The sequence below is a fragment of the Manacus vitellinus genome, unplaced genomic scaffold (assembly GCF_001715985.3).
Source record: "Manacus vitellinus isolate BGI_N305 unplaced genomic scaffold, ASM171598v3 scaffold_21_pilon, whole genome shotgun sequence".
In the NCBI taxonomy this organism is placed as follows: Eukaryota; Metazoa; Chordata; class Aves; order Passeriformes; family Pipridae; genus Manacus; species Manacus vitellinus.
The window spans coordinates 5121683-5139238 of NW_021939546.1; the positions used below are offsets into that span (position 1 = coordinate 5121683).

At 44.6% G+C, this 17556-nt stretch overlaps 1 protein-coding gene across 3 annotated transcripts in view; it reads right to left on the minus strand.

The window, feature by feature from the left end:
- Window positions 1-17556, minus strand: part of ROR1 (receptor tyrosine kinase like orphan receptor 1) — a 147988-nt gene that overhangs the window by 55820 nt on the left and 74612 nt on the right. The window contains exon 1 of one of the 3 annotated variants that reach the window (XM_029959700.1): window positions 9516-9603. The exons of the other annotated variants lie outside the window; for them this stretch is intronic. The gene's annotated coding sequence lies outside the window, so the exon portion shown is untranslated. Of the gene's footprint in view, window positions 1-9515; window positions 9604-17556 lie in introns of those variants that run through there. 3 annotated transcript variants of the gene reach the window in all.

The window sequence follows — 17556 nt, forward strand, 5'->3', positions numbered from 1 at the left end:
CAGGATGTACATCATTCCCTCAGAGTTCAAAACTGTCACTGTGGTGTCCAAAACACACTTTCTGCTGGAAAAGGACCCTCTGGAGCTCTCCAGGCTGCTCCATGCAGAGATAATGTTGTGGGATCCCAATAACCTTCAAATGGTTCATTTTGTTCACGTTCTTAGAATTTAAAACCCTCCAACACATCTACCTGTTATTTACCTGCAGTGTCACTACTGATAGCCCAGAAAGGTTAATAATCAGCATTGGATTGGGGAATTTGTCACACCAGTGAAAAACTCAAGCTCTGTGGATTTCAAATTTACAAGACATTAATTTCCAGCTTCAAAAGGGAGATGTGCAGCAGGATGATTTAATTTAGTGCAAGACTGGAAATTGTTAGGAACTTAATTTATATCCCAGCCTGTTCCATCTATCAGAGCACCTCATCACCACTATTGGCACTTTCATCAGCACCCACCTCTGCCTGGGACTGTTTCTAAAAGCCTCAAGCTCCTGAGGGCTGGAGATGAATGGAAGGATTAGCCCATTTATGATGCATCATCAGAAAGAATCCCTGATTTCAGGGCAGAAAGCCAAGAGTGCTTCATGCACCTGACACCTCTGCCGTACCTTATCCTGCAGATCTGCTCTATTCCATGAGGATACACCAGCTTCTGGCTCAGAGGTGGGCACTCACTGGGGTTTCCCGTGCAGGATACCAGTAATCCCCACCCCAAAAGGCTACTGGGGGATTAAAGCTAATTCTCGAACACATTGTTCTTCAGACTTGTTCTGGAATATTAATATCATCAGAAAATTAAGTGATTGCTACCTATGAGTGTCTGCAAACTCTTAAAATACCTTCAGATGTTCTGGCAGCAGCCTAGTGACTACACAAGTCAGTATTTTTAGTAACTTGGTCTTTGGCTCAGGTTATATCAGTTAAAAGTTGTTTTCTCCCGCGGGATCAGAGCCATCTCTTGGAAGAGGAGCTTTTTAAGAGGCCTTTTTTATATGCTAATACTTTAATCCTAAATTTCTAATTACTGAACTACAATTCCTTTTGATTGCAGCTATTAATTACAGATTATCATTACTGTTATACGGATTTAGAAGTCACTGTGGAATCTGGGTGAACTTTACGTGGCTCTAAATTGGGTCGTTAACAGTTCCACTTAAGAAGAGCAAAACACTGCACCCTGGAGCAACCCACGGCTTTAATGACAGGGAGGGAAGAAAAGAAATGGCCAGTTGGATGAATGCCAGCAGTTCAGAGCTCACAGTCGGGTCTTTGTGCTTCTGAACTGGAGAAATGTGGCTACAATGGCACTTCAAGGCACTTCAAGCAGACGTGGAGCTCGGGAGCAGAAAACCACTGCTCAGGTGGACCCAGCATGATCCTGCACTGCACAAACTCACAGGACCTCGATGCTCTTCTAGGAAGAATTATTTGTACTCTGTTTAATCTGAAACACAAGGGATGTGGAAGGAAGACACTGGAGGAACACACTGTTTTCTTGCCCATTATTCAGGTTTTGCTGGATACGGAAATCAGAGTCTGATTGACTTTTTGTAGTTATGACCCTGGAAGGAAGCACAGCACAGCTGCTTGTCATGCAAACCTACAAACGTTGGGAATTTGCATCATAAATGCAAATTTCCCATCTCTCCAAACCTACCTGAAATAATACTGGATTTGTTTCTATGCTCTAAGCTGTTCTCTTCTGGGCATGTCAGACTGGGAAAGTCAGGAGGGAAAGTGGAAGTGGGAAGCACCCAAAGGAAATTGCAACAGAAGGAAACAAAAAACTAACAGTGACAGCAAGAAATTCCTGGATGGGACTAGTCTGGGGCAAGTGGATGTGCCAAGAAACAGAGGAGTCACAAAAACCCATCGTCATATCACGAGGGTATGAAGAAGGACAAGGACGTCCCAGGGCACTGTTAAGTGAGGACACTTCAGTGCCAGGAATGGTGAGGAAGGGTCCAGGGAGGAATGGAAGGAGGCAGCACTCCCTGTTAGGTACTTTTGGGGGGCAATCTGGGTTGTCTGAGATGGAGGTTTCCCTAAGAACCCCCATAAAAGGCCCTGAGTCTGAAGAGTGTCGAGATCCCTCCAGCGAAGAGCAGAGTCTCTCCTGCAAACACCTTGTGATCCACAGCCCACAGTGACTACGGAAGCTTGCTTTCCTGAAGGTATCAATGCCATGCTGAAGGATTTCTGGGCTCTGCCTCCCTACTGGCACAGGTTCCCATTTCTTTATCTCCCCAAGCAGCAGACAGAGCAGTGCCCACGAGTGCACAGTGGGGACAGACGTGTTTGCAGACGAAGGATGAAGTGCCTGGACAGGGCTTTGCATTGCACCTGCTGGCTTGTCCCTGGCTTCCATCAGTGCCACTGCACTAAATCCACCCACAAAAGCTTTAAAGAAGGCGAACCCAGCCAAGCACAGAGAGGGCAAACAAGAAATCATTTACATCCCCCATAAATCGCGGCACACCGTAACTCCTGCACCTCAGGGCCAGGAATGACTGAGAGGGACAAGGCTCCCAGCAATCTACAATTAAACCCTTATAACTTGGGCAGAAAATTACAGCAGAACTCTGCCATGTGCAAATCCATTACTACTTTTCGAGCTGGATAATTATTTTTGTTGCAGTGACGAAAAACGTCCCCATGTCAGCTCATGAATTAATGGAAGGGCCTGAAACAATTACTCCTTAAATACACAGAAGTCTCCCCAGTGTAAACACGCTCCTTTTTATGCCATATCCTCCTGCTACAAGGCAGACATTGCAACATGACTTATTGGCTGCCCATGATGGAACAGTAAATGTTGCCCCTTTGACGGCTCCAGCCTCATGCCTCGGATTTTACATGATGTTGATTAATGTACAAACTGCCAAATGCAGAAAGAGGCTGAAACACAAGGACACACTGTGAGACGTATGCTAATAGGGCACAATTTATATTAAAAGGGGGGAATGTAAATATTTAACTGATGCCAGAGCTGGATGCTTTGGCCAAGTCCGGACTGAGCTACATTGATTGTTTGAGAGGAACTTACACCCTGGTCTAAACCCACACAAGCCTGATCTCAGACAGGCTTAGAGCCCGTGCCTTTTAGAAGGTGGATTTAAAACTTAATTTCTTCTGCTAAAAGGCTGTTTTCTTCAATTTTACTTCAAGTCAACCAGCTGACACTTGTAAGAGCTGCCCCGTGTGCGTGTGGAGAGCTGGGCTTAGCCCAGGTCTCAGCGGGAGCACCGAGGGAAGCGCCGGGGGCAGGATCCTGACCCGGATCCCTCCATCTCCGGCACACGCAGGCACAGCATCCTCCAGGGACCAAACCCAAACCACGACCCTCCAGCTAATTTGGGTTTATTAGCAGCCCCAGGAGAGGTCTCTGGAGGTGAAGACTGAAGTCCCCTTTCATGGCTCGGGGTTGGGTTTCAGACACAGCGGTGACACGACACAGGCTGTCCCTGTCCTGCCCTCGTGGCACTCCGCAGCAGGGCTGTCCACACGGCAGCCAACAAAAGCAATTATACAGGTAATTAGGCTGCACAAAAGGTTTACATCAGTGTTTCAGAGGTTTATTTTAATCCCTTCATTGCTGGAACGAGTTAATGTAATGGTTTAGTTACAACTTATTTACCAGAAGAAAGTTTCCGGAATCCAAGGTTTATCAAAATCTCCAGGATTCTGATACTCTCTAACATTAAGAAAAACTAAATCCAAAATTAACTTTTCACTGCTATACTTGGGAGTGTCTTAAAATTGCTTCACCGGTGACTTAAGCAGAGTTTTGCAATAGATTCCTCATGATTTCAAAGGATGTTCCAGGGACTGCCAACCACCCTGCATCCCTCAGCACCACGAGCTTCATGCTGGCAGCTTAATAAGAGCCCCCAAATCCAAAGGTTTGATGAAATCAACCTCCTGAATCCTTCAATTACGCAGCAATCCTTATGTACTTCCCAAAGCACAGTCAGGGCTGAAGAAAGGCCGGTGATAAAGAGCCACTTCTAAACAACATAATTAAGCCTTCACGAGCCTTCACCTTAATTGCCCCCAGCAGCACAAATGTCTGTGGTCTCCATGACCCCGGAATGGCTTTGCCACAAAGCAAAGCCCACAGTCTGTAAAAGTTAACAGCCTGTACAATAGAACATCAACAGGAGCAGGGCAGGCTTGCCTTGTTGGGCTTTAACTGCTTTTGCAGCCTCATGGAAGGATAAACCACTGATGATTTTTTTATTAGCTCAACAAACAAGAGGCTCAGCATTTGGTGTAACGCTACTGCAGAGCCACGGGGATTATGTTTCAAAGCCGTGGCAACTGCCTGCTCTAAGGAACTATTTTCAGCCTGGAAATGGATCCAGGTTCCCCCTGAAAGGGAAGGCAATCCAAATAAACACGCTGAGCACGGCACATCCACATGAAGTTCCAGTGGCCCCACTGTTCCCCCAGTAGCTGCAAATCCCAGCTGTGCCAAGGCTTTGCGTGGCTGCTCCTAATTCCTTGTTCTCCAGGCCAAAGGACTGCAGCAATATCAGGCTCAGCAGGTGATAAGAGCGACTCTGTGCCAAAGAAAGCCCGAGCACAGGGATTCTGCTGAGTTCAAATGCTCCCATACTCATTACAGGGAAAAATTTGCCTGGGGGTTCATTACCACCAGGCAGCTCTGAGAGCATCCAGACACACTTGAAATATTTTGTACAGACTATTTACAAGTCAAGGAAAACACAGTTTCCCCTTGAAAGCTTCTAAGCAAACATGACACCAGGAAATTGGGATGGGGGAATGTCCCGGAGAATTCTCCTTCATTTCACACCGAGTATTTACAGGCTGCTCCTCCAATTTTTCTCCACTCATCTGTAATGAGTTCCCAAACCACTCCTTGTGGTCAAGCCAAATTTTTATGCTGTTTAGCTTTTCAAATTTCCTCAAGTTCATTCCCAGGTCCCTTCCTCACGCTGCCAGGAGATACGCCCTCTGTTCTGCCCCACTGACCATTGTGTCCTGGACTCCGTTTTACCAAAAAACCCCAAAATCTTCATGATACCAAAGGAGATTGTGAATGAAAGATGGAGATAGACCATGTTCAACTGCAGTCCTTATCTCTTGAGGAGTGGCTGCAGTTTTGGGAGGAGGGTTCCTGCCTAAGAGATACAGAACACTGATACACAAAAACTAAATACTCCATCAGATACAGGAGAAAAATGTTGGAAGTAGTGATTTTTTTTTATTCTGGCAATTTCCTTATCATTTTCTTGATTCTGGTCACATATCTCAACCTAACACCTGCTTAGTTTAAATTAAAATACTGAAGTAACCAACTTACCCTGTGGCATTAAAAGACTAAAAACTTTCCACTATTTAAAACATGGATGTTTGAGGAATATTTGAACCTAATCCAGATTTTACTGAGATACTCAGAAAATCCAGCAACAATTAATGATTTTGGATGCTATTTCAGGTTTGGTCATGTCTTTAATCCTCCTGAAACACAGTACTGCCAAGTTCTGTATTTTCTTACCCAAATTCCCAAACTGATTGACTCTGACAGGGGGTTTGTGTGCTGCTGTTATCCCTGTGTTTATGTAAGGCCAGGGATGGCAGATTAGAGCATTATAATAATCTTTGAAAAATTCAGCTATCAAAGACTCAGAAGGGGTGTAACAGAAGTAAGTAGATTTAGATTAGAGATTAGAAAGAAATTCCCCCCTGTGAGGGTGGGGAGGCCCTGGCACAGGTTGCCCAGAGAAGCTGTGGCTGCCCCATCCCTGGAAGTGTCCAAGGCCAGGTTGGAGGGGGCTTGGAGCAACCTGGGATAGTGGAAGGTGTTTCTGCCCGTGGCAGGGAGTGGGACTGGATGAGCTTTAAGGTCCTTTCCTACCCAACCCATGATTTTATTATTTTTTTGTGGATTACCTGATTTGATAATGACATTTTATTTCTTGAGCTCAGCCCAGCTCCCAGCAGCCAAACACAGAGAGCACAACCAGCAGACACAGGAAACCTCATGGTAAGTCCAAGAGCAAAAGGATTGAGTTTCTCTCTCTCCCAGCAAGAGATCTCTCAGTGCCAGTACTCCTCTGGAACAGGAACAACTCAGTCTGGAGGGACTGGGAAATTAAGGTCAGTCCTAAGCTTGTGAATGGGGCAAATCTCGCTATTCTCACAGGAATCCAAATTGGTAATCAGAGAATCCCAGACTGGTTTGGGCTGGGAGGGACTTAAATCCCACCCAGTTCCACTCCCTGCCATGGGCGGGGACGGACACCTTCCACTAGACCAGGTTGCTCCAAGCCCCATTCAACCTGACCTTGGACACTTCCAGGGACAAGGAGTCTGCAATCTATCATAAGTACTCTCAGTTTATGACAAATGACCTGCAATAGGAGGCATATTCACAAAAAGACGTGAATAAAGCAGGACTGGATTCCACAGACAGGTATATCCTGGTTATAATCCTGATCAAATTCCTCCTGCCACATCAGGGCCATGAGATGGTACAAAGGAACATCCTCTCAGAGCAAACTGAGACACACCATAAGTACCAATTGTGCAAAAGTGCCTTTTTCCACCATATTTCTCAGCAAATCGGGTCTTTTTTGCAATGCCTCGTCTTGGAATGTGGAAGGTGGGAATTCCCAGAAGATGTGGTTCCCTCCAAACCACGGAGCAAATCATGCCCTGTGATTTTGGTTTCCTGGCATTACTGCCTTAGAGCTCTGGATGCATTTGATACGTACACAAACATATTCACAGAGACACCATGTGCACACAGGCACAGAGGTCGGGTTGGGAAACAAAATCCTGCTCACCCAGGGTCACATCCCAAACATCTCGCCTGTGGGGAATTCTCAGTGTTCCCTGAGAAGCATTTCTTGTGGCCAGAAGCTCTGACTAACAAACTGCATTTCAATTGCATGGCTGACTCAGACAAACACATATTTTTACTAATCACATCTTTGTTGCTGCTCCTTCAAACTCAAATTAGTTAAACCCAAGGAGTTATTGCACCAAACTTCATCCACTTCTACCTGAGCCCTTCAAAGACACGGTTAGCCTGGAGTTTTAGTCACCTGCACTGTCATATCCAAAGCAATAAATACAACTGTTACTTATTATTAGTGATGAGCAGAACCTCTGTTTTATCCCTTCCAGGTAAGAATTAATTATTAAACATATTTCTGCATCTGTGGGCAGTTTTATACTCATTCAAAGCTGGGCACAGGGATAGAATTGGGCACTAATTTGTCTTGCTGTGGGGTGTGTGAATCCAAGAGATTAATTTGGAAATAACTGACGTTAGGTGACAGAGCTCCTCTCTGGGCAAGGACCAGCTAAACCTGGGGTAAACCAGGTAAAAATCCACAATAAACCAAGTATCCTGTGATACCTGGACATTACACTTCCCAGTCTGACCTTACAAGAAAGAAACCAAATACATCTGAACATTTGATCTCAGAACCTGGTCTCTGCTCTAAGTGGATAAACACTGGAATCTGGGAGATCTCGGCATGTAGGTATGGAAAGCAGCACAGGTGGGTTTACATTTCAAACAAATAAATACAAAAATACTGCAGAGCACTTGGAAGGCAGCAGAAAACAGTGCGGTAGAATTTGAATCTCATGTGCTGGGTTGAGAAGAAAGTCCCAGCAGTACCAAGTGTCAGTGGTGATGGGAAAGAGCTAGGCTGGAGGGAGGGAGGAGATTCCCTACCCTGAGTGCTTAAACACAGAGCAAACCCCACAAACAGTAAGAGAAAATAGCAATATCCCCAGGAATGTATTCGATTTGAGTAGGAATTTCTCCTTAGCAATTAACTCTTAACAACAAATTAATATTTGCATGTCCCCTTGAAAGGACTGTCTGGTGACACCAGGATCAAACAGACATCGAGGAATGTGCTGAAATTTTAACTCTTTCAATCATCACTCGATGATGCTACTCCTTTATTCTCTGAACTGTGAATTAAACAGAGCAAACCCCAGAGAAAGCAGTGTGGTTTTTCAAGAGGCACTTGGTTTTGTTGGTGCTTCATTGAAGTCCCCCATGAAGCTGCTGCTGAATTAGGAAATGCTGAGCACTCCTGAGAGCTGCACAAGTGGAGCACAAGTGCCTTACAAAGCTATTAGCTCCCAACTGCTCTACAACTTACAAGCAATGAAAATAAAGAGAGCAAAGTAAAAGCAAAGAAAGGGGCAGAAATGTTTGAAAGCCCTTCTAAACCATCACACGCTGACAGCCTGCAGCCCCTTTCATCTGCACACAACCCACTGCAGCCACTTCATCAGGCTCCAGGTTTTAATTAAATGGAATGTTTATTTACACAATGCAGGAGAGGGGCAAAGCCCTGCTCTGCAGCCACCAGAGTCACCTTCCTGAGGTTTGTGGGCCTAAAGAGTTGGGAGTTTGGCAGATTGCAGACATAAAATAAAGCCAGGACTTACTGAATTGAGGGGCAGGCACTGATCTCTGCTCTGTGGGGACCAGGGACAGGACCCCAGGGAATGGTCTGAAGCTGTGTCAGGGCAGGTTTAGGTTGGATCTTAGAAAAAGGTTCTTCCTGCAGAGGGTGGTTGGGCACTGAACAGGCTCCCCAGGGCAGTGGTCACAGCACCAAGGCTGCCAGAGCTCCAGGAGTGTTTGGATGATCCTTGGGGCACCTGGTGTGACTCTTGGGGATGGTCCTGTGCAGGGCTGAGGGTTGGACTTGATGATCCTTATGGGTCCCTTCCAGCTCAGCATATCCTGGGATTCTGTGATTCTGTGAACTGGAGCAGTGACCTGCTCTGGTGCTGTGGGCTCACAGCCCTGGGTCTTCGGCTGACTCCTGGTTTGCAGCTTTCCTGCCCATGAAGAACCTCCTGACATGAAGAAGCTCTGCCTGACCCAAGAGACACAACCCAATTTCACACATCAGCAGAACCAGCAGCAGACACTGCCCCAGGGCACGAGCCAGAATGGCCAGTCCTGCTCCAGAGGGTTGGATGAAACGGAATGAAATCCAAGCCCACGGTGTTTGCCGGTGGCACCTCGACAAACTGCAGGACCCTGTGGAGATTCTGAGCTCTCAGAAGCAGCTCAGCCACACTGAAGGTTTTCCTCAATGCAAACACTGGGGAGAAGAATTCCAGAACTGTGAGATTTGCTTTGGCACAGGGCAAGGACACTGTGGCACCGGGGGTGTGTACTCAGCAACTCTAGAATCCCAGGATTTCTCCCTGTTGCATGCTTGGAGATCTAGTAAGAGCTCTCTGGCAGCTTAGAAAGCAGACAAATGGGGAAAATGAAGAGCTTTGTTTGTACTGGGCTGTCAGTTAACACTGAGCAGCAGAGCTCAAGTTCCCTTTCCAAGGTGCTCTGCTCCATCCCAGCTATTATGTGAAAAATGACACAAGGTGCTGCTATTTCAGCACTAACTCAGCTCCCCAAGACCTTTATACACAAACATTTGTATTCCTCGCAAGATGAACGTGGAAGGACAGGAATGAAGGAAATCTCAGACAACTCACCCAGACTTCCAGTTCCAGTGCACACACTCTTAGAGCTCCCACCACGTCAGCAGCCCAAAAACATTCATCCACTTACAGATTGTGCTTTCATGACTTCAGATTCAGGGAACCACGTTTCAAAGTGCTGTTCTTCCCAAACACTGATGGCTGAACCTGGCTTTAAGGATATCCATAGTTACACCCAGGCTAAGGAAGGCACAGGGTTTGTCCAAAAGGGATTGGGATCAGTGCTTTAATTCCCCACTGAATGATTCCTTCACTCAACTCTGACAGGACAAATACATGGCATTACTGCAGAAAGAGAAGTGGAAATCTGGCATTCTTTGCTGTCCAGAATATAGAAAAGAAGGATGGGTTTAAGGAAGGAATTTCAAACCCAGGGAGCTGTTTAAGAGCAATTTGAAAGCTATTTCCTTATGCTCATCTTCATCCTAAACTAATAAGGTCCTTAAGAAAACCAGACCGTGAACCAAGGGGTTTATATCTCTTCTCCATGTACTGGAGCAGAGTCAGCTGGTGGGACAGAGAGGGGAGATCTGTAACAAGAATCCATTAAGTCACATGTTCCTTAAAAACCCCTGACAGACAATTTTTTGTTGAAGAAGGTCAGGAAAAAAAAGAGAAAGCTAATCCTTGAAAAATAATCTTCCAAATAAACAGAGCAGCCTGTGGAGAAAGGATGAACACACTGGAGGGAAACACCAGAGAATGATCCTTTCTTTAACAATAAGTGACCTTCCACCTTGATCCTCCCTTCACAAATCATTGACAGCAAATACCACCAGAAATAAAAGATTAAATGAAAATGGTACCCAGGAAATGAGACTTATTGTACAATCAGTTCCTACCACAAGCTTTAGGAACAAGTATTTTAAATCCTGGGAAGGCAGTTGGCATTTCCAGCTTGCTTTCCTATTGCATATTTCTACACATTCAGAAACACAGTGACTGATACAAAGAAAAAGCATAAAAATGGTAGTTGCATGTAAATCACACCAAGTGAGGGGAAAAAAACCCATAATTGCATGTAAATCATTCAAAGAGAGGGGAAAAAACCCGGCAGAAGCAGGTCCAAAAGGTTGAGTGATAATTGCAAATCTAAACAAGAGTTAGTTGAAGATGAGAAGAAAAAAAACCCAACCTGCAAACCAGATTATTCAAGTTTTGTGCCAAATGCCTCACTTTCAAACTTAATCAGCACTGACTGCTCAAAGCCCTGTGTTGCCAATGCCAAGCCAGCCCCAGAGATATCTGGCACCCTCATTTCCCAGCAAAGATGATTTATAACTCTGCTTGGTAACACTGCACTCTTGGAGCAGGGGGGATTTGGAACCCCTTCCTAATGAGCTTATTTGGGGGATGAAATTCTCCTAATGCTGGCTGGCAAAAGCTGAAACCGAAAATCCTTCAAGGTATTCAATTTTTCAAAGATTTATTGGGAACATAATAGCAAATATGGTCAGAATCAGGAGCCAAAGCCTTTTTTTCCAGCCTAGAGAGGGTAAGTAGTGTGTTGTTCCTTACATCTGGAACAGTAGTAATCTATTCCTTAAGCCTGAGCAATCAAATTACTCTAATTTTCTGTTGTCTTGGCTTGAATAAATATTTTCAAGACAAGTTATGTTAAAAATATGCACAGGCTGACTGTGCAGTTAAATGTGCTTAACATCTGTGCTGCAGTTTAGTGGGGCAAGATGGAAAGGTATCCCAATGGAAAGGGACTTCTAAAAAATCACCCTGCTTCCATTTGAATTAATAAAAGACTAAAGAATAACTATTGTAAAAAATAACATAAAAAGAAGGGGGAAATTTAAATTAAAAATATAGAAGTATATACCTAGAAATAGAATATATAGAACTATATATAGAGGGAATATATATGGAAATTAGGGGGAAATTAGGGAAAAATTAGAATAAAAGGGAGGCTGGAATTCCTGTGGAATAAATCTCCAAGGGGTGATGGACTGTAAGAAACTTTCCATCATTTCACGGGATCCAGAGCTGCCCTGGTTAAGCTGAGTAGGCAACTGGGGGGAAAAAAAGCAAGTGAGAAAAATTTTAGGGGTTTTCTGTCTCTGGAATCCCCTCCCAGCACTTGCAAGGCTCACTCACCACGTGTGGAAGTGATTTCAATTGCAGCTTGTAAGGAAAAAATGGGAAAATGGGACTTTCTCATTTCGCGACCAAGTCCTGAAAACTTCTGAAATGCTGAGTGAAAAAAACAGGGGGAATTATTATAATTCTTACTAAATTATAATTAATCCTGGCCAGAATTACAAGGCAAATGCTCCGACTTCCACATTAAAATGGGAAAGCACATCCTGCCTGCGGAGCGACCCGAGCGCCTCCAGGCACAGTGGAAAGGGGGAAAACTGGCTCAAATTTCGGCTCCAAGTCCCATGTGCTTCTCATTTTCCCCCTCTGCATCAGTGACAAGCATTTCTTAAACTGCACCAGCACTTCCAGTTTGCAACAGGTCACCTAAAAAAGAAGTTATTTTCCATTTACAAGGCCCCACTTATATTCCACCCAACGGAAGGAACCAAATGAAGGCACTTAACTCTTTTTCACTAAAGCAGTTTTTCCTTCCCATTACTTTCCCCTCCAATATGAGGACAGGGGGAGCAGATCTGGGATGAAGAACTTTTTCATGAAATAGTCTTGTGCCATTTACCATTTGAAGAAATAAAGACTTGGCATGGTTTTCCCTTAATGGCAATGTCTGGAGGAGTGGGAAGCTCGGGGTTTAAATGAAGATGTGCACATCTGTAGGTATTTATTCCTGCTGGTCAGGTTTAAAAAAATAAAGACTTACTGCTCTTTCTCCATCTTAAAATCTTCAAATTGATTTAAAATGATAACATTTTGAAAGCTAATGCTCTCTTTTGCTCTCCAAGTCAGATGTTTGCACTTTCATCATAATTTCAAGCTCCTTCCTACAAACACAAACCACTTTCTGGACCATTTCAGCAAAATATCAGGAAACCCAAAATAACCCTGATCCTTCTCATCCCCCTCTTTGCCTCTGTACAGATCCATGTTGTGGTGCCTCAAAGCTGAGCTGGGGCAGAGGGAGGGGAGGGGATGAGGAAACCCAAGAGCTGCACAGCTTTGGATGTGCTTTGAAGGGAGAATTATGTCTGTTGAGATAGAGCCTAATTGATGTTGAAAATGCATGTGCACTAATAAATTAATATCACAGCAAACTGGAATTACAGGATTTATGGGGATGCAATTTGGTAAACAGAGCTGAAGTACAGACAATCTGGGAGGATAAGAAATACAGAAACTTGGTTTGCTTCCAACTGAGGAGATTAATGTCAATATTTAAGAAGGGTTCAATTGGCTCACATAGGAAAGGGGCAAAAAATCAGCCATCTGAACCAAAATATTGGATTAGCCCAGTGTTGGAGGATTATCCAAATACAGAAAAATGTCACCCCACTGCTCTTTATGTGTTTGAGTCCATCAGATCCATGGAACTGCCCCTTCCAGCACCGCTCTTTGGGAAAAGTCTGTGAGACTGGAAGTGCTGGAGTTACTTGTTCTTATTTTTCAGGATGTGGAGAGCCCCCACTCCTGCACTCCCAGAGTTCATAACCCCTCGTGAGGGCCATGATAACCATTAAAAGTACTTCATGTCACAGAGAAATGTCACCTTCCTACAGCATCACTGAGAGGAGGATCACGGAATCCCAGAACAGTTTGGGCTGGGAGGGACCTTAAAGCTTATCCAGTTCCACCCCCTGCCATGGGCACTGTCCCAGGCTGCTCCACCCTGGCCTTGAACACTTCCAGGGATGGAAGATCTTCTGGAGGCGAGGAATAGCAGCCCTACCCCAATCTTACGCACTCCCTGAAGCACAGATGAAGCAGAAGGTCTTTCACCCTGAAGGTGAGAAGACCTGTCCTTTCCCTCCTCCAGCTGGAAGATACCCATCCCAAAAAACCTTCCCAGAGCCTTTTATCAGTCACCAAAGTCCCTTTTGATGCTCTTTCTCCCAAAAAACAGACTTTCTTGGGCCACTCAGATCAATAAAACACATTTTACTGTGGAAGGAGCAACTCAGAATAGTTGAAGTGTATCCACCCTTGTAGCTCCTTAGAAACACTCTGAGGGGTCAAAGGTTGAAGGCCAGTCCTTTGAAGAATCCCATATTGCTGAACTTTTAAAGGAATCTTAACAGGAATGTTAATTACATGGAGTGGGGCATGACACACTCTTAATGTGCTGTGTACCCAGGCAAACTTCAACAAAAAAGCCTCAAACCCATTTTTCCTGAATGTCTTGCAGGGCCCAGTTAGTGCTTAAGCACATCAGTAACTTTAATGAGGCTGAAGTTTGTGCTTAAATGCTCTACTGTAAGAGGGTTCAGATCACAAAGGGACTAGAACCAGAAAATCCCAGCCCAAAATGCCAAGGATACCAGGTGATCCCAAGTCCCCAGGCTCTAAGGGAAGAATTGTTGTGAATTGCTGTCCTTATTTATCTGTTTTATGAGCATCTCACAGTGTATTTGTTATGAAAATACTATGGGAATTGAAAATATTAATATACAGCCCTTCCTATTTGATAAAAACATACTACTCATCCATCAAAATAATGGTGGAATAATAGTGGAAGGTGTCCCTGCCCATGGCAGGGGGTTGGAATAAATGATCTTTAAGGTCCTCTCCAACCCAAACCACTCCAGGATTCTACAATTATTGGTGAGAAGAGGCAAAATTCAGCATCAGCCCTTGGAAGCACATTGCAGTTGGAGCCCACCAAGTGATTACTGGCAAAAGATAGGATTTACTTTGTGTATCATTAAACTCTGACATGAATACTTTCTGGTTTTCCCCACGCACTGAATTTTTGATGCGTGAATCCAAGGGTGTTGTTCATGGACCTTCTCTGCTGTGCCACAAATGGTGAGCGCCTCTCTTCCAAAATTCTTCATATTTACAAGTGGGAGTTATTTCTAGGGTCTTGTTTATGTAAAAAAATATTGATTATAGAAGACCTTCACACAGTTTGTCCAAAAAGTTCCTGTTTAAATTCCTTTTCCATTAACAGTACAAATACTGACCATGTTTTCTTTTTTTGGAGGAAGAAACCATGTGTATCTAAGGATGTAATTAATATATCACCCCCTTGGAAAGGTTCAAAGTTTCCTAAAGGTGCATCAGTAAAAGCAGACAAAACATCCTGCAGTTATTTTTCCAGAAGATGGCTGGAAATTCCCATTGTAAATCCCAACTGCCAGTGCAGTCATGCTTATCCTCCTTTTCTAGTGAACCCAACATGGAAACTTGGAAGACCTTTTGCTGGACAGTCCTTGTTCCAGCTGCTCACTCCCCAAGCTTGGAACGGAGGGATTATCAGAATGTGTCCAGTGAATTAATGGAATGATGGCACCAGCAAAAAACAGTGTCTACAGCTGAAAAATAACTTGGAAAAACTGGAGGGAAACAGCCATGAATGTGTTGTAATACATGATTTCACAGGGAAAGTCTTGATGTGGGCTGGACTTCACTGGACACTGGAGACTTCCACTTTGTTCCAGACCTTTTGGTTGTAAATGCTGCTGGTGGGATGTTGGTTCCCTGTGAACATCAGGGAAACCTGGAAATCTGGGATTTCCTCCCAAATGCCAGAGCAGCCCCTTCCAGCAGCACAGAGCAAGGCAGCACAGATGGAAAAACCTTTTATAGACTCAAAAGAGGCTCCCAATGAAACCACAGCTCTTAAAGTGGGAAAAGTGGGAGAAGGTTGATGTGGGGCCCCTCACCATACTGCGTTGGCTCATCCTTGGGAGGTGGAAAATGCCCATGCCGAGGACATGGGGTACAACTCCCCATGGACACCAGGTCTGTATCCACATGGGAAAAAGGAATATTTAGATTCCTTCTTCCCACCGTGTGAACACACAGGATTATAACAATCTGTCACAATTTATTCCACAATTCCTGCCATTCTGTTACTCTTCCCTTCCATATCACTTCATCACAATGTTCAAATTCACAGGCTCATCAGTTTTCCAACAAGATTCCACCAACTCTATTTCTGCTACCCCAGCAGTCAGTGAAGTCCTTGGAATTGCACCACTGTCAAATTTATAATTAGAAACATTTTAATTGCTGTCTCTCATGCAGAGAAAGATAACTTATCTCCCTTCAAAATAAACAAACCCAAATGTAAAGAATTCATTCACAATTAAATCATTCTCTCCAGAAAACCTACAAGCAAGATGGATGATATGGGGGAGAGATAAGAGGATTAGAAATATAATTTTAAAATTGTCTTAAGGGGGAAAGTTTACACCACTTGAGTTAAATGATATCTGTATCAGTTACTGAGAATTAGCTCAGTCCCAATTAAACAAAAATATTAGCAAAATAAAACTATAAAAGTAAAATGAATAGGCAGCATCTTTCAAAGTGGTGGCGTGTTCCAAAGTGCAGAAAAGCTTAAGAAAGGTGGAATATTTAAAGAAATCCGGAAGGTTTTAAAGTGGAGTTTAAATATTGTCCAAATAGGTTCAAGTAGAATTTTTTTAAGGCTTTCCACGCTCTGTGGACCAAGTGTGAATTAAAATAAAGTATTCCAGGATGAGATGATGCAGACAATGAGAAACACCCAGGAACTGAAGGAACCTGGGTGAGGGCAGGAACCCACGGGACAGTCTCTGATAAACTGAGCTGTGGGAGCTGGTTCTAATAAAGCCCCGACTCCGGCTTTAATCAAAACCTTGAGAAGTCATACCCAGCACCAACAAAATGTGGTTCAGGGCTCTGTTCCCTCACCTATCAGCACAACTTGATTCCAGGGAATAGTCTTTGGGATGGGAACTCAGATCTCAGCAAACATCCAAGGCGCCTGTTCTCCTGGTATTCCAGCACTGCTGGAAACAGGAATTACTGTCCTCCAGCAGACCAAAGAGAGCTTAATCCTGAAAGATCCACAGTCCAAATTCCAGCCCAAAAGCATCTGATATGCTTGGATAGGCTTTCCATAAGCAGCTGAACTCTGAGTGTTGGTATGAGCTCCCCCTGAGCCGTTTGAAGTCTGCCCCACTGGATCATTGATGTGCATCCGCCTCGGAGCAGACACAGCTCATCCAACAGCTCATCCAGCTGTTCACAGCCCTGGCACTGCCTCTGGAACAGCTCACAGGTTTTCCTACTAGAAAGTGAATGAGCACCTTCAGAACTCCAAGGGCATCAACAGCCCAATGTTCCAACTTCTACAGCAGTGGAGGAAGCCCAGCATGTCCCAGCACAGGCAGTGTCCTGCATTACTGAAAGAGGGCAGGGTTAGGTGGGATACTGGGAAGGAATCCTTGGCTATGAGGGTGGGGAGGCCCTGGCACAGGTTGCCCAGAGAAGCTGTGGCTGCCCCCCCCCTGGAAGTGTCCAAGGCCAGGTTGGACAGGGCTTGGAGCAACTTGGGATAGTGGAAGGTGTCCCTGCCCATGGCAGGGGGTGGAATGGGATGAGCTTTAAGGTCCCTCCCAACCCAAACCATTCCAGGATTTCATGGTTACCATGCCACCTCTCCCCATTGTACAATCCCAGCACAAGGCCAGGGATGACCCTATTTGCTCCCAGCACTGCAACCCAGTTCGATAGAACATGAAAACTTTGCTCCAAGGAGTCACAGAACTGAGCACTGGATCCAATGGGACACAAGGGAACAAGACCCAAAGGCTCCTGAGCCACCAAGCACTGACTGCAGTGAATGGTTTGGGTAAGTGACAAAGTGACAAAGTGAGTCACAACTGGCACATGTGACAGTCCCAACTTCCCTTCCTCAAGTTCACTAGAGCACAAGAGACCTGAAATTCAAGAGAATACTTATCCATGAAAAATCACAAGGAATCTTCTTTTCCTGCTGGCAAAAGCAAAAAAAATTCCAAATTATAAAAGACAAACACAAGGACACCCACTGTTGCTGTGGGCATTGATTCAGGGATGTCCCATTTTTCAGGAGAGCTGGAATATGAATTACATTTATTAAATGTCATGGTAAAGTGCTCAGGCACTGATGCACAGCCTA